General features: G+C 33.0%; 1 long non-coding RNA gene across 1 annotated transcript; it reads left to right on the forward strand.

Moving 5' to 3' along the window:
• Window positions 1-6,686: 6,686 nt before the first annotated feature.
• Window positions 6,687-7,471, forward strand: LOC133610042 (uncharacterized). The gene is made up of 3 exons (XR_009815822.1): window positions 6,687-6,817; window positions 6,919-7,094; window positions 7,182-7,471. It is a non-coding gene; the product is annotated as an uncharacterized lncRNA (long non-coding RNA).
• The last annotated feature ends 17,279 nt before the right edge of the window (window positions 7,472-24,750 follow it).

A 24,750-nucleotide genomic window follows, 5' to 3' on the forward strand; every position in this document is an offset into this window, starting at 1 on the left:
AACTGTCATATTGAGTGTGGCATATACTGTCATTATGTGTGAAACCTAACTTTTGTAGTTGTAAACCTTACAAAAACAACTGATTCTCGTAAAACTCACATTGATTCAATATTACAGCCATTTTTAGACATTTTACATGGTTGGTTAAGAAGTTGTGTTTGAAGACATTTTTATTGCTTTTTTGCATTATCTCAGGATTCTAAGATTATTATTGTCATATCGAGTAAAAAAATTCCATTTTGTTTTTCCAAACCTTACAAAATATAATTTTTCCAGTAAAACTCACAAAGATACATTTCTCAAGGCATTATTAGTCATTTTGCATGTGTGGTTAGGAGTTATGTTTAAATAACTGTCATATTGAGTATGACAGTTATACCGTCATTATGTGTGAACCCTAACTTTTGTAGTTGCAAACCTTACAAAAAGAACTGATTCTTGTAAAACTCACATATTTTCAATATTACAGGCATTTTTAGACATTTAACATGTTTGGTTACGTGTGTTTGATATCATTTTTATTGCTTTTTTCGCATTCTCTCAGGATTCTAAGAACATTACTGTCATATTGAGTACAAAAAAACTACATTTTGTTTTTCCAAACCTTACAAAATATATTTTTTCCAGTAAAACTCACAAAAATAAGGCATTATTAGTCATTTTGCATGTGTGGTTTAGGAGTTATGTTTAAATAACTGTCATATTGAGTATGACAGTATACTGTCATAGTGGGAAAAAAAACATATTTTGTATTTGCAAACCTTACAAAAACAACTGATTTTAGTTAAAATCACATGCATTCAATATTACAGGCATTTTTACACATTTTGCATATTTGATTTAGGTATTATGATGGAATACTTTTTTATTTATTTTTTTGCATTATCTCAGGATTCTAAGAACATTACAGTCATCTTGAGTAAAAAAAAACTACTTATTGTTTGCAAGATTTAAAAAAGCATATGTTTCAAATAAAACTCACAAAGATGCATTATTTCAGGTATTTTTGCCATTTTTCATGTATAGTTTAGAAGTTATTTTTAAATAACTGTCATATTGAGTGTGGCATATACTGTCATTATGTGTGAAACCTAACTTTTGTATTTGCAAACCTTACAAAAACAACTAATTCTAGTTAAAATCACATGGATTCAATATTTCAGGCATTTTTACACATTTTGCATGTTTGATTTAGGAATAATGATGGAATACATTTGTATTAAGTTTTTCGCATTATATCAGGATTCTAAGAACATTACTGTCATATTGAGTAATAAAACTACATTTTGTCTTTCCAAACCTTACAAAATATATTGTTTCCAGTAAAACTCACAAATATAAATTTCTCCAGGCATTATTAGTCATTTTGCATGTTTGTTTTCGGTGTTATGTTTAAATAACTGTCATATTGAGTATGACATTATAATTACATAGTGAGTAAAACCCATATTTTGTATTTGCAAACCTTACAAAAACAACTGATTCTAGTTAAAATCACATGGATTCAATATTTCAGGCATTTTTACACATTTTGCATGTTTGATTTAGGAATTATGATGGAATACATTTTTATTGCTTTTTTCGCATTATTTCAGGATTCTAAGAACATTACTGTCCTATTGAGTAAAAAAAACCCTACATTTTGTCTTTCTAAACCTTACAAAATATAATTTTTCCACACAAACCCACAAAGATAAATTTCTCCAGGCATTATTAGACATTTTACATGTGTGTTTTAGGAGTTATGTTTAAATAACTGTCATATTGAGTTTGCCACTGTCAGAATGAGTAAAACCTAATTTTTGTATTTGCAAACCTTATAAACACAAATGATTCTAGTAAAACTCACATAGATTTATATTACAGGCATTTTTACACATTTTGCATGTTTGATTTAGGAATTATGATGGAATACATTTGTATTGCTTTTTTCGCATTATCTCAGGATTCTAAGAACATTACAGTCAAATTGAGTAAACAAACTACATTTTGTGTTTGCAAGATTTAAAAAAACATATGTTTCGAGTGAAACTCACAAAGACGCATTATTTCAGGCATTTTTAGCCATTTTTCATGTAAATTTTATAAGTTATTTTTAAATAACTGTCATATTGAGTGTGACAGTTATACCGTCATTATGTGTGAACCCTAACTTTTGTAGTTGCAAACCTTACAAAAAGAACTGATTCTTGTAAAACTCACATATTTTCAATATTACAGGCATTTTTAGACATTTAACATGTTTGGTTACGTGTGTTTGATATCATTTTTATTGCTTTTTTCGCATTCTCTCAGGATTCTAAGAACATTACTGTCATATTGAGTAAAAAAAAACTACATTTTGTTTTTCCAAACCTTACAAAATATATTTTTTCCAGTAAAACTCACAAAAATAAGGCATTATTAGTCATTTTGCATGTGTGGTTTAGGAGTTATGTTTAAATAACTGTCATATTGAGTATGACAGTATACTGTCATAGTGGGAAAAAAAACATATTTTGTATTTGCAAACCTTACAAAAACAACTGATTTTAGTTAAAATCACATGCATTCAATATTACAGGCATTTTTACACATTTTGCATATTTGATTTAGGTATTATGATGGAATACTTTTTTATTTATTTTTTTGCATTATCTCAGGATTCTAAGAACATTACAGTCATCTTGAGTAAAAAAAAACTACTTATTGTTTGCAAGATTTAAAAAAGCATATGTTTCAAATAAAACTCACAAAGATGCATTATTTCAGGTATTTTTGCCATTTTTCATGTATAGTTTAGAAGTTATTTTTAAATAACTGTCATATTGAGTGTGGCATATACTGTCATTATGTGTGAAACCTAACTTTTGTAGTTGTAAACCTTACAAAAACAACTGATTCTCGTAAAACTCACATTGATTCAATATTACAGCCATTTTTAGATATTTTACATGGTTGGTTAAGAAGTTGTGTTTGAAGACATTTTTATTGCTTTTTTGCATTATCTCAGGATTCTAAGATTATTATTGTCATATCGAGTAAAAAAATTCCATTTTGTTTTTCCAAACCTTACAAAATATAATTTTTCCAGTAAAACTCACAAAGATACATTTCTCAAGGCATTATTAGTCATTTTGCATGTGTGGTTAGGAGTTATGTTTAAATAACTGTCATATTGAGTATGACAGTACACTGTCATACTGAATAAATTCTAATATTTGTATTGCAAGCCTTACCAAAACGCCTGATTCTAGTCAAATTCAATAGATACAATATTAAAGGCATTTCTTTTACATAATGCATGTTTGGTTTTGGAGTTAGGTTTATATAACTTTCATATTTAGTATGACAGTTATACTGTCATATTAAGTTAAAAAAACAAACTTGTGTCTTTGCAAATCTTACAAAATATATTTTTCCAGTAAAACTCACAAAGATACATTTCTCCAGGCATTTTTTTTCAGCCATTTTGTGTGTGGTTTAGGAGTTATGTTTAATTAACTGTTATATTGAGTGTGACAGTATACTGTCATAGTGAGTAAAACCTAATTTTTGTATTTCCAAACCTTACAAAAACAACCGATTCTCGTAAAACTCACATAGATACAATATAACAGGCATGTTTAGTAGACATATTGCATGTTTGGTTTTGGAGTTATGTTCATATAATCTCCTTTCTGAGCCGCCACCTTATTGTGGTAGAGGAGTTTGCGTGTCCCAGTGATCTTAGGAGCTATATTGTCCGGGGCCTTTTATGCCCCCTGGTATGGTCTCCCAAGACAAACAGTACTTAGGTAAGGGATCAGACAAAGCGCAGCTCAAAGACCTTTATGAAAAGTACAAATCGAGGACCTAGATTTTTCCTCGCCCGGACGCGGGTCACCGTGGCTCCCAAGTAGAGCCAGGCCCAGAGGTGGGGCACGATGGCGAGCGCCTGTCCCCATGGGGCCCGGCCGGGCTCAGCTCGAAGAGGCAACGTGGGTCCCCCCTCCAATGGGCTGGGTCATAGAGCTGGGTGGCAGGGCACTTGGTGGTCCGATCATCGCCTACATAAGCTAGCTCTTGGGACGTGGAACGTTACCTCGCTGGGACGGAAGGAGCTTGATCTGGTGCGCCAGGTGGAGAGGTTCCTGCTAGATATAGTTGGACTCACTTCGATGCACAGCGAGGGCTTTGGAACCTGTTCTCTCGAGTGCAAATACAAAATATGGGTTTTACTCACTATGGCAGTAAATAAATATTTTTTGTAAGGTTTGTAAAGACACAAGTTAGTTTTTTTATACTCAATATGACAGTATAACTGTCATACTAAATATGAAAACTATATAAACATAACTCCAAAACCAAACATGCATTATGTCTACAAATATCTGTAATATTGCCATGTGAGTTTAACTAGAATCTATTGTTTTTGTAAGGTTTGCAAATACAAAATATGGGTTTTTCTCACTGTGACAGATACTGTCACACTCAATCTGACAGTTATTTAAACATAACTCCTAAACCACACATGTAAAATGGCTAATAATGCCTGGAGAAATGTATCTTTGTGAGTTTTACTGGAAAACAATATTTTGTAAGGTTTGTAAAGACACAAGTTCGTTTTTTTTTTAGTCAATATGACAGTATAACTGTCAGACTAAATATGTGAAGTGAAGTGTAAAGTGAATTACATTTATATTGCGCTTTTTCTCAAGTGACTCAGAGCGCTTTACATAGTGAAACCCAATATTTAAGTTACATTTAAACCAGTGTGGGTGGCACTGTGAGCAGGTGGTAAAGTGTCTTGCCCAAGGACACAACGGCAGTGACTAGGATGGCAGAGGCAGGGATCGAACATGCAACCCTCAAGTTGCTGGCACGGCCGCTCTACCAACCGAGCTATACCGCCCAAAATATGGGTTTTTCTCACTATGACTATACTGTCACACTCAATCTGACAGTTACTTAAACATAACTTCTAAACCACACATGCAAAATGGCTACTAATGCCTGGAGAAAGGTATCTTTGTGAGTTTTACTGGAAAAACATTTTTTGTAAGGTTTGTAAGGACTTGAGGTTTGTAAAGACACAAGTTAGTTTTTGTTTTTTACTCAATATGACAGTATAACTGTCTTACTAAATATTTAAGTTAAAGTACCAATGATTGTCACACACACACTAGGTGTGGCAAAATTATTCCCTGCATTTGACCAATCACCCTTGATCACCCCCTGGGAGGTAAGAGGAGCAGTGGGCAGCAGCGGTGGCCGCGCCCGGGAATCATTTTTTTGGTGATTTAACCCCCAATTCCAACCCTTGATGCTGAGTGCCAAGCAGGGAGGTAACAGGTCCCATTTTCATAATCTTTGGTATGACTCGGCCAAGGTTTGAACTCACAACCTACCAATCTCAGGGTGGACACTCTAACCACTGAATATGAAAATTGTTTAAACATAACTCCAAAACCAAACATGCATTATGTCTAAAAATGCCTGTAATCCATGTGAGTTTAAATAGAATCAGTGGTTTTTGTAAGGTTTGCAAATACAAAATATGGGTTTTTCTCACTATGACAGTATACTGTGACACTCAAGCTGACAGTTATTTAAACATAACGCCTAAACCACACATGTAAAATGGCTAATAATGCCTGGAAATATGTATCTTTGTGAGTTTTACTGGAAAAACATATTTTGTAAGGTTTGTAAAGACACAAGTTTTTTTTTTTTTACTCAATAGGACAGGATAACTGTCATACTAATTATAAAAGTTATATAAACATAACTCCAAAACCAAACATGTATTATGTCTAAAAATGCCTGTAATGTTGTATCCATGTGAGTTTAACTAGAATAAGTTGTTTTTGTAAGGTTTGCAAATTCAAAACATGGGTTTTTCTCACTATGACAGTATACTGTCACACTCAATCTGACAGCTATTTAAACATAACTCCTAAACCAAACATTCAAAATGACTAATAATATCTGGAGATATGCATCTTTGGGAGATTTGCTCGAAAAAAAATATTTTGTAAGGTTTGTAGAGACACAAGTTAGTTTTGTTTTCTCAATATGACAGTATAACTGTCATACTAAATATGAAAGTTATATAAACATAACTCCAAAACCAAACATGCATTATGTCTAAAAATGCCTGTAATATTGTATCCATGTGAGTTTAACTAGAATCCCTTGTTTTTGTAAGGTTTGCAAATACAAAATATGGGTTTTTCTCACTATGACAGTATACTGTCACACTCAATCTGACAGTTTTTTAAACATTATTTGATGGGACACAAGTAGGGGATTTTATTTTTTTTATGTTTCATTGCCATTAATGTCTTTGAGTGTTTTTATTGTTGTGGATTTTATTTGCATGTTTTATTGCTGTGGAATTTGATTGTATTTTTAATTGCATGTTTTTACACGTTGTAGACTCTCATTGTATTTTTAATTGCATGTTTTTACAGTTGGAGGACTTTGACTTTATTTTTTTATTTTTAATTGCATGTTTTTATTCCTTGTGGACTTTGCTGGCATTTTAAGACGTTGCCCCTTTTAGCTTGTTGCGCCTGACAACCAAAGTGCCCAATCGAACGGCACCTGAAATCAGACGCACCTGTGGAGCATTAGGGCTGCACACATTTAAAAAGGAGCGACCAGGAGGATCGAAAGGCTTGGCAAGGAGGACCGGCTGAACGCGCGCAGGTTGGGAAGGAATCCCCAGGACTACCCAGCAGACCTGCAGGCTACCGGAGCGAACCCCCAGGACTACCCAGCAGACCCGCAGGCTACCGGAGCGAACCCCCAGGATCCCACAACACGCAGGGGCGGAGGAAACTCTGCCTCCAAAGTAAGTGTCGTGCCTTGTAGATTTGCGGGGGTATTCAACTGCTTTGGGCTGTGGGCTTGCCGCTCGTGCGTCGTGCGCTCGCTGTGTGGTTCTGTGAGCAGGAGCGATCGGGACCCAGAGATCTGCGGTGACCCCCGGGAGAGACCATGAGGCGGAGCGAGCCGGGACAAGTACGGCCACGTAGGTCCAGCGAGTGACCGGAGACTGGTGAGGAGGGTGGGCGTACCCAATACTCCTACGTGGAATTACAGCATGGGCAGGGTCCCCTGCCTTGTGTGTAAGTGTGACGTCAGCCCTGAGAGCGTCTCCGTGTTTTTAAAGTATTTTATCCCCGTGGCCTACCTCCGATTTAATTTGTGTGCAGGAGGACGCCATGGAAGTGAGCGGAGCCAGGACACTGACCACGCCTGTCGTGGCTGTACCCTCACCATATTAATGTTTACCAAGTGGGACGGCGTGGCGCAGTGGAAAAATGGCCGTGCGCGACCGGAGGGTCCCTGGTTCAATCCCCACCTAGTACCAACCTCGTCATGTCCGTTGTGTCCTGAGCAAGACACCTTCACCCTTGCTCCTGATGGGTGCTGGTTAGCGCCTTGCATGGCAGCTCCCTCCATCAGTGTGTGAATGTGTGTGTGAATGGGTAAATGTGGAAGTAGTGTCAAAGCGCTTTGAGTACCTTGAAGGTAGAAAAGCGCTATACAAGTAAAACCCATTTAACAACAACATTTATTTATAATTGGTATTTTTAGTGTTATTAACTTGACTGTTTTTTAATATGTATTGTAATAAATTGTAAATCAGCATCATTATCTTTCCTTATTTTGGGACAGTTGCTCTCACTGCATTGGGTTCTTAATATTTATATTAGTTTTTATTATGTATCTTTGTGAGTTTTACTAAAAACAAATATTTTGTAAGGTTTGTAAAGACACAAGTTAGTTTTTTTTTTACTCAATATGACAGGATAACTGCCATACTAAATATGGAAGTTATATAAACATAACTCCAAAACCAAACATGCATTATGTCTAAAAATGCCTGTAAAATTGTATCCATGTGAGTTTAACTAGAGTCAGTTGTTTTTGTAATGTTTCCAAAAACAAAATACGGGTTTTACTCACTATGACAGTATACTGTCACACTCAATCTGACAGTTTTTTAAACATAACTCCTAAACCACACATGCAAAATGGCTAATAATTTTCTGGAGATATGTATCTTTGTGAGTTTAACTAGAAAAATACATATTGTAAGGTTTGTAAAGAAACAAGTTAGTTTTTTTTTACTCATGAAGACGTTATAGCTTTCATGCTATATTATAAATAAATAATAAATGATAAAAGGGTTATACTTGTATAGCGCTTTTCTACCTTCAAGGTACTCAAAGCGCTTTGACAGTATTTCCACATTCACCCATTGACACACACATTCACACACTGACGGCGGGAGCTGCCATGCAAGGCGCTAACCAGCAACCATATTAGAAAGTTAAATAAACATAACTCCAAAACCAAACATGCATTATGTCTAAAAATGCCTGTAATATTAAATCCATGTGAGTTTAACTAGAATCAGTTGTTTTTGTAAGGTTTGCAAATACAAAATATGGGTTTTTCTCACTATGACAGTATACTGTCACACTCAATATGACAGTTATTTTAACATAACTCCTAAACCACATATGCAGAATGGCTATTAATGCCTGGAGATATGTATCTTTGTGAGTTTAACTAGAAAAATGATTTTTTTGTAAGGTTTGTAAAGACAAAAGTTAGTTTTTTTTTTACTCAATATGTTAGTATAACTGTCATACTAAATATGAAAGCTATATAAACATAACTCCAAAACCAAATATGCATTATGCATAACAATGCCTGTAATATTGTATCCTTGTGAGTCTAACTAGAATCAGTGGTTTTTGTAAGGTTTGCAAATACAAAATATGGGTTTTTCTCACTATGACAGTATACTGTCACACTCAATCTGACAGTTATTTAAACATAACGCCTAAACCACACATGTTAAATGGCTAATAATGCCTGGAGATATGTATCTTTGTGAGTTTTACTGGAAAAAACTTTTTTGTAAGGTTTGTAAAGACACAAGTTTGGTTTTTTTTACTCAAAATGAGAGTATAACTGTAATACTAAATATGAAAGTTATATACACATAACCCCTAAACCAAACATGCATTATATATAAAAATGCCTGTAATATTGTATCCATGTGAGTTTAATTAGAATCAGTGTTTTTTGTAAGGTTTGCAAATACAAAATATGGGTTTTTCTCACTATGACAGTATACTGTCACACTTAATTTGACAGTTATTTTAACATAACTCCTAAACCACACATGCAAAATAGCTAATAATGCCTGGAGATATGTATATTTGTGAGTTGTACTGGATAACATATTTTTTGTAAGGTTTCTAAAGACACAAGTTAGTTTGTTTTACTCAATATGACAGTATAACTGTCATATTAAATATGAAAGCTATATAAACATAACTCCAAAACCAAACATGCATTATATCTAAAAATACCTGTAATATTGCCATGTGAGTTTAACTAGAATCTGTTGTTTTTGTAAGGTTTGCAAATACAAAATATGGGTTTTTCTCACTATGACAGTATACTGTCACACTCAATCTGACAGATATTTAAACATAACTCCTAAACCACACATGCAAAATGGCTAATAATGCCTGGAGAAATTAATCTTTGTGAGTTTTACTGGAAAAACATATTTTCTAAGGTTTGTAAAGACACAAGTTAGTTTTGTTTTTACTCAATTTGACAGTATAACTGTCATACTAAATATGAAAGTTATATAAACATAACTCCAAAACGAAACATGCATTGTGTCTAAAAATGCCTGTAATATTGTATCCATGTGAGTTTAACTAGAATCAGTTGTTTTTGTAAGGTTTGCAAATAAAAAATGTAGGTTTTTCTCACTATGACAGTATACTGTCACACTCAATCTGACAGTTATTGAAACGTAACTCCTAAACCACACATGCAAAATGGCTAATAATATCTGGAAATATGTATGTTTGGGAGTTTTGCTCGAAAAAAATATTTTGGAAGGTTTGTAAAGACACAAGTTTGTTTTTTTTACTCAATATGACAGTATAGCTGTCATACTAAATATGAAAGTTATATAAACATAACTCCAAAACCAAACATGCATTATGTCTAAAAATACCTGTAATATTGCCTTGTGAGTTTAACTAGAATCAGTTGTTTTTGTATGGTTTACAAATACAAAATATGTTTTTTTCTCACTATGACAGTATACTGTCACACTCAATCTGACAGTTATTTAAACATAACTCCTAAACCACACATGCAAAATGGCTATTAATGCCTGGATATATGAATCTTTGTGACTTTTACTAGAAAAACTATATTTGTAAGGTTTGCAAAGACACAAGTTAGTTTTTTTTACTCAAAAGGACAGTATAACTGTCATACTAATTATTAAAGTTATATAATTATACCTCCAAAACCAAATATGCATTATGTCTAAAAATGCTTGAAATATTGTATCCATGTGAGTTTTATTAGAATCTGTTGTTTTTGTAAGGTTTACAAATACAAATATTGGGTTTTTCTCACTATGACAGTATACTGTCACACTCAATCTGACAGTTATTTAAACATAACTCCTAAACCACACATGAAAAAGGGCATATAATGACTGGAGGTATGTATCTTTGTGAGTTTTGATGGAAGAAAAAATATTTTGTAAGGTTTGTAAAGACACAAGTTAGTTTTTTTTACTCAATATGACAGTATAACTGTCATACTAAATATGAAAGTTATATAATTATATCTCCAAAACCAAACATGCATTATGTCTAAAAATGCATGTAATATTGTATCCATGTGAGTTTAACTAGAATTAGTTGTTTTTGTACGGTTTGCAAATACAAAATATGTTTTTTTGTCACTATGACAGTATACTGTCACACTAGATCTGACAGTTATTTAAACATAACTCCTAAACCACACATGCAAAATGGCTATTAATGCCTGGATATATGAATCTTTGTGACTTTTACTAGAAAAACTATATTTGTAAGGTTTGCAAAGACACAAGTTAGTTTTTTTTACTCAAAAGGACAGTATAACTGTCATACTAATTATTAAAGTTATATAATTATATCTCCAAAACCAAATATGCATTATGTCTAAAAATGCTTGAAATATTGTATCCATGTGAGTTTTATTAGAATCTGTTGTTTTTGTAAGGTTTACAAATACAAATATTGGGTTTTTCTCACTATGACAGTATACTGTCACACTCAATCTGACAGTTATTTAAACATAACTCCTAAACCACACATGAAAAAGGGCATATAATGACTGGAGGTATGTATCTTTGTGAGTTTTGCTGGAAGAAAAAATATTTTGTAAGGTTTGTAAAGACACAAGTTAGTTTTTTTTACTCAATATGACAGTATAACTGTCATACTAAATATGAAAGTTATATAATTATATCTCCAAAACCAAACATGCATTATGTCTAAAAATGCATGTAATATTGTATCCATGTGAGTTTAACTAGAATTAGTTGTTTTTGTACGGTTTGCAAATACAAAATATGTTTTTTTGTCACTATGACAGTATACTGTCACACTCAATCTGACAGTTATTTAAACATAACTCCTAAACCACACAGGCAAAATGGCTAATAATGCCTGGAGATGTGTATTTTTGTGAGTTTTACTAGAAAAAATATATTTTGTAAGGTAAGCAAAGACACATATTCGTTTTTGTATTCAAAATGACAGTATAACTGTCATACTAAATATGAAAGTTATATAAACATAACTCCAAAACCAAACATGCATTATGTCTAAAAATGCCTGTAATATTGCCATGTGAGTTTAACTACAATCTGTTGTTTTTGTAAGGTTTGCAAATGCAAAATATGGGTTTTTCTCACTCTGACAGTATACTGTCACACTCAATCTGACAGTTATTTAAACATAACTCCTAAACCACACATGCAAAATGGCTAATAATGCCTGGAGATGTGTATTTTTGTGAGTTTTCCTAGAAAACATATATTTTGTAAGGTTAGCAAAGACACAAATTCGTTTTTTTTATTCAATATGACAGTATAACTGTCATACTAAATATGAAAGTTATATAAACATAACCCCTAAATCAAACATGCATTATGTCTAAAAATGCATGTAATTTTGTATCCTTGTGAGTTTAACTAGAATCAGTGTTTTTTGTAAGGTTTGCAAATACAAAATATGGGTTTTACTCACTATGACAGTATACTACATATACAAAAATTTTTGTTCCAGTAAAAATCACAAATATACAATACTCTAGGCATTATTAGCCATTGTACATGTGTGGTATAGGCGTTTTGTTTAAATAACTGTCAGATTTAATGTGACAGTATACTGTCATAGTGAGAAAAACCCATATTTTGTATTTGCAAACCTTATAAAAACCACTGATTCTAGTTAAACTCACATGGATACACTATTACAGGCATTTTTAGACATAATGCTTGTTTGGTTTAGGGGTTATGTTTATATAACTTTCATATATGTTTGCTGGTTAGCGCCTTGCTGGGCAGCTCCCGCCATCAGTGGTGAGTGTTTGTCTGAATGGGTGAATGTGGAAATAATGTCAAAGCGCTTTGAGTACCTTGAAGGTAGAAAAGCGCTATACAAGTATAACCCATTTATCATTTATTATATCTTTATAATTACTATGACAGCTATACTGTCATCTTGAGTAAAGAAAACTAACATGTCTTTACAAACCTTACAAAATGAATTTTTCCAGTAAAACTCACAAAGATACATATCTCCAGGAATTATTAGCCATTTTTCATGTGTGGTTTAGGTGGAAATGTGATGGAACCGAGTGGTGGGATATTAAAATCTAATAAAAATGTTTTAAAATCTACTATAAATTTCAAGAACCCAATGCAGTTAGAGCAACTGTCCCAAAATAAGGAAAGATAACGATGCTGATTTACAATTTATTACAAGACATATTAAAAAACAGTCAAGTTAATAACACTAAAAATACCAATTGGTAAACAATAATATGGTGAGGGTACAGCCACGATAGGCGTGGTCAGTGTCCTGGCTCCGCTCACTTCCATGCCGTCCTCCTGCACACAAATTAAATCAGAAGCAGGCCACGGGGATAAAATACTTTAAAAACACGGAGACGCTCTCAGGGCTGACGTCACACTTACACACAAGGCAGGGTGCTGTAATTCCGCGTAGGAGTATTGGAAACGTCCACCGTCCTCGCCAGTCTCCGGTCACTCGCTGGACCTACGTGGCCGTACTTGTCCCGGCTCGCTCCGCCTCTTGGTCTCTCCCCGGGGTCACTGCAGGTCTCTGGGTCCCGATCGCTCCTGCTCACAGAACCACACAGCCAGCGCACGACGCACGAGCGGCAAGCCCACAGCCCAAGGCAGTTGAATACCCCCGCAAATCTACAAGGCACGACACTTACTTTGGAGGAACTCTGCCCATGCGTGTTTTGGGATTCTGGGGGTTCGCTCCGGTAGCCTGCGGGTCTGCTGGGGATTCCTTCCCAACCTGCGCGCGTTCACCCGGTCCTCCTTGTCAAGCCTGTCAATCCTCCTGGTCGCTCCTTTTTAAATGTGTGCAGCCCTAATGCTCCACAGGTGCGTCTGATTTCAGGTGCCGTTCGATTGGGCACTCTGGTTGTCAAGGGCAACAAGCTAAAAGGGGCAACGTCTTAAAATGCCAGCAAAGTCCACAAGGAATAAAAACATGCAATTAAAAATACAGTCAAAGTCCGCCAAGTGTAAAAAACATGCACTTAAAAATACAATCAAAGTCTGCAACGTGTAAAAACATGCAATTAAAAATACAATCAAATGCCACAGCAATAAAACATGCAATTAAAATCCACAACAATAAAAACACTCAAAGACATTCATGGCAATGAAACATAAAAAAAAATTAAATCCCCTACTTGTGTCCCATCACAAAATGTTTAAATACCTGTCAGATTGCGTGTGACAGTATACTGTCATAGTGAGAAAAACCCATATTTTGTATTTGCAAACTTTCCAAAAACAACTGAATCTAGTTAAACTCACATGGATACAATATTACAGGCATTTTAGACATAATGCATGTTTGGTTTTGGAGTTATGTTTATATAACTTTCATATTTAGTATGACAGTTATACTGTCATACTGAGTAAAAAAACTAAATTGTGTCTTTACAAACCTTACAAAATATTGTTTTCCAGTAAAACTCACAAAGATACATTTCTCCAGGCATTATTAGCCATTTTGCATGTGTGGTTTAGGAGTTATGTTTAAATAACTGTCAGATTGAGTGTGACTGTATACTGTCACAGTGAGAAAAATCCATATTTTGTATTTGCAAACTTTACAAAAACAAAAAATTCTAGTTAAATCACATAGCAAAATTACAGGTATTTTTAGACATAATGCATGTTTGGTTTTGGAGTTATGTTTATATAGTTTTCATATTTAGTATGACAGTTATACTGTCATATTGAGTAAAAAAAACTAACTTGTGTCTTTACAAACCTTACAAAAAATATTTTTTCTAGCAAAACTCACACAGATACATATCTCCAGGCATTATTAGCCATTTTGCATGTGTGGTTTTGTTACGGCTCAGACTCCTGCCAACGCCGTTCATCCATCTGTGCACTCCAGTGAGTGCACCTCGGGACACGCCCACGGCTGCGCTCAGCCAGGGACACGCCGCGCGCGTCTCCGCCCAGCAGAAGCCGCCAGCTGCAATCATTTGCCGGCAATCGGCACACCTGCCTGTGATGATCAAGCGGTCTTCTTAAGCCTGGACAACCTTCGGTCGCTCGCCGGAGTATAGTCTTCTTACCCTTGTAAGCATCCCGTGTCTGGCTTCCATCCCGCGAACTCGCGCCTCCCCTGTGACTTCCGTGTTTCCGTTGTGTTCTGATGTTCCTGTTGTCTTCCTGCAGCGCTTCCCGTGTTCTTCCGTGATCCCCTGTTGTTTCCCCTACCTCCCGGACTGCCCTTTTGGATTCTCGACCTCCCGCTTGGAAACGGATCTTGCCTCTTCTCTCCTGCCCTGGATCATCTGCCTGCCCAATGGACTGTCTTCCTGCCTTGTTCCTCCTCTCGCCCAACACAACACTTGGTAACACACACTACAGCTAATCACACACATAGCCACACATCACATACACTTTTGGATCTAGTTCACACTCCATTTTCCTTAGTTTATGTTTGTATTGTTTGATTATTATATATATATATATATATATATATATATATATATATATATATATATATATATATATATATATATATATATATGGTTAATATATATAATAAATCATTGTACATACTGCCATCTAGTGTCTGTCGCCGTCACCTCCCCTTAGTCCAACCACTACAGGTTTAGGAGTTATGTTTAAATAACTGTCAGATTGAGTGTGACAGTATACTGTCCTAGTGAGAAAAAAACATATTTTGTATTTGCAAACCTTACAAAAACAGCTGATTCTAGTAAAACTCACATGGATACAATATTAAAAGCATTTTTAGACATAATGCATATTTGGTTTTGGAGATATAATTATATAACTTTAATAATTAGTATGACATTATACTGTCCCTTTGAGTAAAAAAAACTAACTTGTGTCTTTGTAAACCTTACAAATATAGTTTTTCTAGTAAAAGTCACAAAGATTCATATATCCAGGCATTATTAGCCATTTTGCATGTGTGGTTTAGGAGTTATGTTTAAATAACTTTCAGATTGAGTGTGACTGTATACTGTCAGTGAGAAAAACCCATATTTTGTATTTGCAAACTTTACAAAAACAAAAAATTCTAGTTAAATAACATAGCAAAATTACAGGTATTTTTAGACATAATGCATGTTTGGTTTTGGAGTTATGTTTATATAGTTTTCATATTTAGTATGACAGTTATACTGTCATATTGAGTAAAAAAAACTAACTTGTGTCTTTACAAACCTTCCAAAAAATATTTTTTCTAGCAAAACTCACACAGATACATATCTCCAGGCATTATTAGCCATTTTGCATGTGTGGTTTAGGAGTTATGTTTAAATAACTGTCAGATTGAGTGTGACAGTATACTGTCATAGTGAGAAAAACCCATATTTTGTATTTGCAAACTTTACAAAAAACACTGATTCTAATTAAACTCACATAGATTTTTATACATAATGCATATTTGGTTTAGGGGTTATATTTATATAACTTTCATATTTAGTATGACAGTTATACTGTATTTTTGAGTAAAAAAAACTAACTTGTGTCTTTACAAACCTTACAAAATATTTAATTGCAGTAAAACTCACAAAGATACATATCTCCAGGCATTATTAGCCATTTTACATGTGTGGTTTAGGAGTTATGTTTAAATAACTGTCAGATTGAGTGTGACAGTATACTGTCATAGTGAGAAAATCATATGTTTTGTATTTGCAAACCTTACAAAAACAACTGATTCTAGTAAAACTCACATGGATACAATATTACAGGCATTTTTAGACATAATGCATGTTTTGTTTTGGAGTTACGTTCATATAACTTTCATATTTAGTATAACAGTTATACTGTCATATTGAGTAAAAAAATTAACTTGTGTCTTTACAAACCTTACAAAATATTTTTTTTTCGAGCAAAACTCCAGAAGATACATATCTCCAGATGGAGAAATGTATCTTTGTGGGTTTTAGTGGAAAAATTATATTTTGTAAGGTTTTCAAAAACAAAAAGTAGTTTTTTTTACTCAATAGGACAGTAATGTTCTTAGAATCCTGAAATAATGCGAAAAAAGCAATACAAATGTATTCCATCATAATTCCGAAATCAAACATGCAAAATGTGTAAAAATGCCTGTAATATTGAATCTATGTGAGTTTCACTAGAATCATTTGTGTATAGAAGGTTTGCAAATAAAAATATGGGTTTTACTCACTATGACATTATACTGTCATACTCAATATGACAGTTATTTAAACATAACTCTGAAAACACACATGCAACATGACTAATAATGCCTGGAGAAATGTATTTTGTGAGTTTTTCTGGAAAAAATTGTATTTTGTAGGGTTTACAAAGACAAAATGTAGTTTTTTTACTCAATATGACAGTAATGTTCTTAGAATCCTGAGATAATGCGAAAAAAGCAATAAAAATGTATTCCATCATAATTCCTAAATCAAACATGCAAATGTGTAAAAATGCCTGAAATATTGAATCCATGTGATTTTAACTATAATCAGTTGTTTTTGTAAGGTTTGCAAATACAAAATATGGGTTTTACTCACTATGATGTTATACTGTCATACTCAATATGACAGTTATTTAAACATAACTCCGAAAACACACATGCAAAATGACTAATGATGCCTGAAGTTTTACTGGAAAAATTATATTTTGTAAGGTTTGGAAAGACAAAATGTAGTTTTTTTTACTCAATATAACAGTAATGTTCTTAGAATCCTGAGATAATGCAAAAAAAGCAATAAAAATGTATTCAAACACAACTTTTAAATTAAACATGTTGAATGTCTATAAATGCCTGTAATATTGAATCTATGTGAGTTTAACTAATAATGCCTGAAGTTTTACTGGTTGTAAGGGTTGCAAATACAAAAGTTAGGTTTCACACATACTGACAGTATAAATGTCACAGTAAATATGACAGTTATTTAAAAATAACTTCTAAACTATACATGAAAAATTGCTAAAAATGCCTGAAATAATGCATCTTTGTGAGTTTTCCTCGAAACATATGCTTTTTTAAATCTTACAAACACAATTAGTTGTTTTTTTTACCCAATTTGACTGTAATTTTCTTAGAATCCTGAGATAATGCGAAAAAAGCAATACAAATGTATTCCATCATAATTCCTAAATCAAACATCCAAATGTGTAAAATTGCCTGTAATATTGAATCCATGTGATTTGAACTAGAATCAGTTGTTTTTGAAAGGTTTGCAAATAAAAAACATGGGTTTTACTCACTATGACAGTATACTTTCATACTCAATTTGACAGTTATTTAAACATAACTCCTAAACCAACCATGCAATCCGTCTAAAAATGACTGTAATATTGAATCTATGTGAGTTTTACTAAAATCAGGTATTTTGTTAAGGTTTACAAATACAAAAAATAGGTTTTACTCAATATGACAGTATAACTGTCATACTAAATGTAAAAGTTATATAAACATAACTCTAAAACCAAACTTGCATTATGTCTAAAAATGCCTATAATATTCTGGCTATGTGAGTTTTAGTAGAATCAGTTGTTTTTGTAAGTTTTGCTAATACAAAATTTTGGTTTTACTCACTATGACAGTATACTGTCATATTCAATCTGACTGTTATTTAAACATAAATTCTAAAGCACAAATGCAAAATAGCTAATAATGCCTGGAGAAATGTATTTTTATGAGTTTTACCGGAAAAAAATAATTTGTAAGGTTTGTATTGACACAAGTTAGTTTTTTTTACTCAATATGATGGTATAACTGTCTTACTAAATTTGAAAGTTATATAAACATAACTTCAAAACCAAACATGCAGTCCGTCTAAAAATGCATGTAGTATTAAATCTATGTGAGTTTTACTAGAATCAGTTGTTTTTGTAAGGTTTGCAAAAACAAAATGTTGGTTTTACTCACTATGACAGTATACTGTCACATTCAATCTGACTGTTATTTAAACATAAATTCTAAACCACAATAGCAAAATACCTAATAATGCCTGGAGAAATGTATTTTTGTGAGTTTTACTGGAAACAAATATTATGTAAGGTTTGTATAAACACAAATTAGTTTTTTTTACTCAGTATGATGGTATAACTGTCTTACTAAATTTGAAAGTTATATAAACATAACTTCAAAACCAAACATGCATTATGTCTAAAAATGCCTGTAATATTGTATATATGTGAGTTTCACTACAATCAGGTATTTTGGTAAGGTTTACAAATACAAAAATTAAGTTTTACTCTTAATGACAGAATAACTGCCACACGCAATATGACAGTTATTTAAACATAACTCCTAAACCAAACATGCTAAATGGCTAATAATGCCTGGAGAAATGAACCTTTGTGAGTTTTACTGAAAAAAAAATATTTTGTAAGGTTTGTAAAGACACAAGTTAGTTTTTTTTTATTCCATATGACAGTATAACTGTCATACTAAATGTAAAAGTTATATAAACATAACTCCAAAACCAAACATGCATTATGTCTAAAAATGCCTATAATATTGTATCTATGTGAGTTTTAGTAGAATCAGTTGTTTTTGTAAGTATTGCTAATACAAAATTTTGGTTTTACTCACTATGACAGTATACTGTGACATTCAATCTGACTGTTATTTAAACATAAATTCTAAACCACAGATGCAAAATAGCTGATAATGCCTGGAGAAATGTATTTTTGTGAGTTTTACTGGAAACAAATATTATGTAAGGTTTGTATAGACACAAATTAGTTTTTTTTACTCAGTATGATGTTATAACTGTCTTTCTAAATTTGAAAGTTATATAAACATAACTTCAAAACCAAACATGCAGTCCGTCTAAAAATGCCTGTAATATTAAATCTGAGAGTTTTTTTAGAATCAGTTGTTTTTGTAAGGTTTGCAAATACAAAATATTGGTTTTACTCACTATGACAGTATACTGTCACATTCAATCTGACAGTTATTTAAACATAACTCCTAAACCAACACATGCAACTTGATTGATAATGCCTGGAGAAATGTATCTTTGTGAGTTTTACTGTAAACAAATATTTTGTAAGGTTTGTAAAGACACAAATTAGTTTTTTTTTACTCAATATTACTGTATAACTGTCTTACTAAATATGAAAGTTATATAAACATTACTCCAAAACCAAACATGCCTTATGTCTAAAAATGCCTGTAATTTTGAATCCATGTGAGTTTTACTAGAATCAGTTGTTTTTGTAAGGTTTGCAAATACAAAATATTGGTTTTACTCACTCTGACAGTATACTGTCACATTCAATCTGACAGTTATTTAAACATAACTCCTAAACCAACGCATGCAAATTGGTTGATAATGCCTGGAGAAATGTATCTTTGTGAGTTTTACAGGAAACACATATTTTGTAAGGTTTGTAAAGACACAAATTAGTTGTTTTTTTACTCAATATTGTTGTATAACTGTCATACTAAATATGAAAGTTATATAAACATAACTCCAAAACCAAACATGCCTTATGTCTAAAAATGCCTGTAATTTTGAATCCATGTGAGTTTTACTAGAAACAGGTATTTTGGTAAGGTTTACAAATACAAAAATTAATTTTTTCTCACTATGACAGTATAACTGCCACACGCAATATGACAGATATTTAAACATAACTCCTAAACCAAAATGCTAAATGGCTAATAATGCCTGGAGAAAGGTATCTTTGTGAGTTTTACTGGAAAAAAAAATATTTTGTAAGGTTTGTAAAGACTCAAGTTATTTTTTTTTACTCAATATGACAGTATAACAAATGTAAAAGTTATATAAACAGAACTCCAAAACTAAACATGCATTATGTCTAAAAATGCCTGTAGTGATGTATCCATGTGAGTTTTACTAGAATCAATTGTTTTTGTAAGTTTTGCAAACACAAAATATTGGTTTTACTCACTATGACAGTATACTGTCACATTCAATCTGACAGTTATTTAAACATAACTCCTAAACCACACATTCAAAATGGCTAATATTGCCTGGAGAAATGTATCTTTGTAAGTTTTACTGGAAAAAATATTTTGTAAGGTTTGTAAAGACACAAGTTACTTTTTTACTCAATATGACAGTATAACTGTCATACTAAATGTAAAAGTTATATAAACATAACTCCAAATCCAAATTTGCAATCCGTCTAAAAATGCCTGTAATATTGAATATGTATGAGTTTTACTAGAATCAGGTATTTGGTAAGGTTTACTAATACAAAAATTAGGTTTTACTCATAATGACAGTGTCGTTGCCATATTCAAAATGACAGTTATTTAAACATTACTCCTAAACCAAACATGCTCAATGGCTAATAATCCAACAGTCCATCTTCTTCCGCTTATCCGAGGTCGGGTCGCGGGGGCAGCAGCCTAAGCAGGAAAGCCCAGACTTCCCTCTCCCCAGCCACTTCGTCCAGCTCTTCCTGTGGGACCCCGAGGCGTTCCCAGGCCAGCCGGGAGACATAATCTTCCCAACGTGTCCTGGGTCTTCCCCGCGGCCTCCTACCGGTCGGACCTGCCTTAAACACCTCCCTAGGGAGGCGTTAGGGTGGCATCCTGACCAGATGCCCGAACCACCTCATCTGGCTCCTCTCGATGTGGAGGAGCAGCGGCTTTAATTTGAGCTCCCCCCGGATGACAGAACTTCTCACCCTATCTCTAAGGGAGAGCCCCGCCACCCGGCGGAGGAAACTCATTTTGGCCGCTTGTACCCATGATCTTGTCCTTTCGGTCATAACCCAAAGCTCATGACCATAGGTGAGGATGGGAACGTAGATCGACTGGTAAATTGAGAGCGTTGCCTTCCGGCTCAGCTCCTTCTTCACCACAATGGCTAACAATGCCTGGAAAAATGTATCTATGTGAGTTTTACTGGAAAAAAGAATTTGTAAGGTTTATAAAGACACAAGTGAGTTTTTGAAAGTTGTATAAACATAACTCCAAAACCAAACATGCATTATGTCTAAAAATGCCTGTAATAATGTATCTATGTGAGTTTTACCAGAAACAGTTGTTTTTGTAAGTTTTGCAAATACAAAATATTGGTTTTACTCAATATGACAGTATACTGTCACATTCAATCTGACAGTTATTTAGTCATAACTCCTAAACCACACATTCAAAATGACTAATAATGCCTGGAGAAATGTATCTCTGTGAATTTTTTTGGAAAATTTTTTTTTTTAAAGTTTTTAATAACACAAGTTAGTTTTTTTTTACTCAATATGACAGTATAACTGTCATACTAAATATGAAAGTTATATAAACATAACTCCAAAACCAAACTTGCAATCCGTCTAAAAAATGCCTGTAATATTGAATCTATGTGAGTTTTACCAGAATCATGTATTTTGGTAAGGTTTACAAATACAAAAATTAGGTTTTACTCATAATGACAGTATAACTGCCACATTCAAAATTACAGTTATTTAAACATAACTCCTCAACAAAACATGCTAAATGGCTAATAATGCCTGGAGAAAGGTATCGTTGTGAGTTTTAAAGAAAAACAATATTTTGTAAGGTTTATAAAGACACAAGTTAGTTTTTTTTTTACTCAATTTGACAGTATAACTGTCATACTAAATGTAAAAAATGTATAAACCTAACTCCAAAACCAAAAATGCATTATATCTAAAAATGCCTGTAACATTGTATCCATGTGAGTTTTACTAGAATCAGTTGTTTTTGTAAGTTTTGCTAATACAAAATTTTGATTTTACTCACTATGACAGTATACTGTCACATTCAATCTGCCTGTTATTTAAACATAAATTCTAAACCACAGATGCAAAATGGCTAATAATGCCTGGAGAAATGTATTTTTGTGAGTTTTACTGGAAAAAAATATTTTTTAAGATTTGTATAGACATAAGTTAGTTGTTTTTTACTCCATATGACAGTATAACTGTCATACTAAATGTAAAATTTATATAAACATAACTCCAAAACCAAACATGCATTATGTCTAAAAATACCTTTAACATTGTATCCATGTGAGTTTTACTAGAATCAGTTGTTTTTGTAAGGTTTGCAAATACAAAATATTGGTTTTACTCACTATGACAGTATACTGTCACATTCAATCTGAGAGTTATTTAAACATAACTCTAAACGCAACATACAAAATGACTAATAATGCCTGGAGAAATGTATCTTTGTGAGTTTTACTGGAAAAAAAAATATTTTGTAAGGTTTGTAAAGACACAAGTTAGTTTTTTTTTACTCAATATGACAGTATAACTGTCATACTAAATATGAAAGTTATATAAACATAACTCCAAAACCAAACATGCATTACGTCTAAAAATGCCTGTAATATTGTATCTATGTGAGTTTTACTACAATCAGGTATTTTGGTAAGGTTTACAAATACAAAAAATAAGTTTTACTCATAATGACAGTATAACTGCCACACGCAATATGATAGTTATTTAAACATAACTCCTAAACCACACATGCTAAATGGCTAATAATGCCTGGAGAAATGTTACCTTTGTGAGTTTTACTGGGAAAAAAAATATTTTGTAAGGTTTGTAAAGACACAAGTAATTTTTGTTTTACTCCATATGACAGTATATCTGTCATACTAAATGCAACAGTTTTTTAAACAAAACTCCAAAACCAAACATGCATTATGTCTAAAAATGCCTATAATATTGTATCCATGTGAGTTTTAGTAGAATCAGTTGTTTTTGTAAGGTTTGAAAAAACAAAATTTTGACAGTATACTGTCACATACAATCTGACTGTTATTTAAACATAAATTCTAAACCACAAATGCAAAATAGCTGATAATGCCTGGAGAAATGTATTTTTGTGAGTTTTACTGGAAAACAAATATTTTGTATTTTTAGTTTTTTTTACTCAATATGATGGTATAACTGTCTTACTAAATTTGAAAGTTATATAAACATAACTCCAAAACCAAACATGCAATCCGTCTAAAAATGACTGTAATATTGAATCTATGTGAGTTTTACTAGAATCAGGTATTTTGTTAAGGTTTACAAATACAAAAAATATGTTTTACTCATAATGACAGTATAACCGCCACATGCATTATGACAGTTATTTAAATATAACTCCTAAACCTCACATGCAAAATGGCTAGTAATGCCTGGAAAAATGTATCTTTGTGAGTTTTACTGGAAAAAAAATTATTTGTAAGGTTTGTAAAGACACAAGTTGTTTTTGTTTACTCAATATGACAGTATAACTTTCATACTAAATATTAAAGTTAAAAATTAAAGTACCAATGATTGTCACACACACACTAGGTGTGGCGAAATTATTCTCTGCATTTAACCCATCACCCTTGATCACCCCCTGGGAGGTGAGGGGAGCAGTGGGCAGCAGCGGTGGCCGCGCCCAGGAATCATTTTTGGTGATTTAACCCCCAATTCCAACCCTTGATGCTGAGTGCCAAGCAGGGAGGTAATGGGTCCCATTTTTATAGTCTTTGGTATGACTCGGCCGGGGTTTGAACCCACAACCTACCGATCTCAGGGCGGACACTCTAACCACTAGGCCACTGAGTTCTATAATATGAAAGTTATATAAACATAACTCCAAAACCAAACCTGCAATCCATCTAAAAATGCCTGAAATATTGAATCTCTGTGAGTTTCACCAGAATCAGGTATTTTGGTAAGGTTTACAAATACAAAAATTTGGTTTTAATCATAATGACAGTATAACTGCCACATTCAAAATGACAGTTATTTAAACATAAATCCTAAACCAAACATGCTAAATGGCTAATAATGACTGGAGAAATGCATTTTTGTGAGTTTTACTGGAATTTTTTTTTTTTGTAAGGTTTGTAAAGACACAAGTTAGTTCTTTTTTACTCCATATGACAGTATAACTGTCATACTAAATGTAAAAGTTATATAAACATAACTCGAAATGCATTATATCTAAAAATGCCTGTAATATTGTATCCATGTGAGTTTTACTAGAATCAGTTGTTTTTGTAAGGTTTGCAAATACAAAATATTGGTTTTACTCACTATGACAGTATACTGCTGTCATATTGAGTAAAAAAAAAAACTAACTTGTTTTTTTACAAACCTTACAAAATATTTTTTTCCAGAAAAATTCACAGCGATACATTTCTCATTTT

The sequence above is a fragment of the Nerophis lumbriciformis genome, linkage group LG11 (genome assembly GCF_033978685.3).
Source record: "Nerophis lumbriciformis linkage group LG11, RoL_Nlum_v2.1, whole genome shotgun sequence".
Classification (NCBI taxonomy): Eukaryota; Metazoa; Chordata; class Actinopteri; order Syngnathiformes; family Syngnathidae; genus Nerophis; species Nerophis lumbriciformis.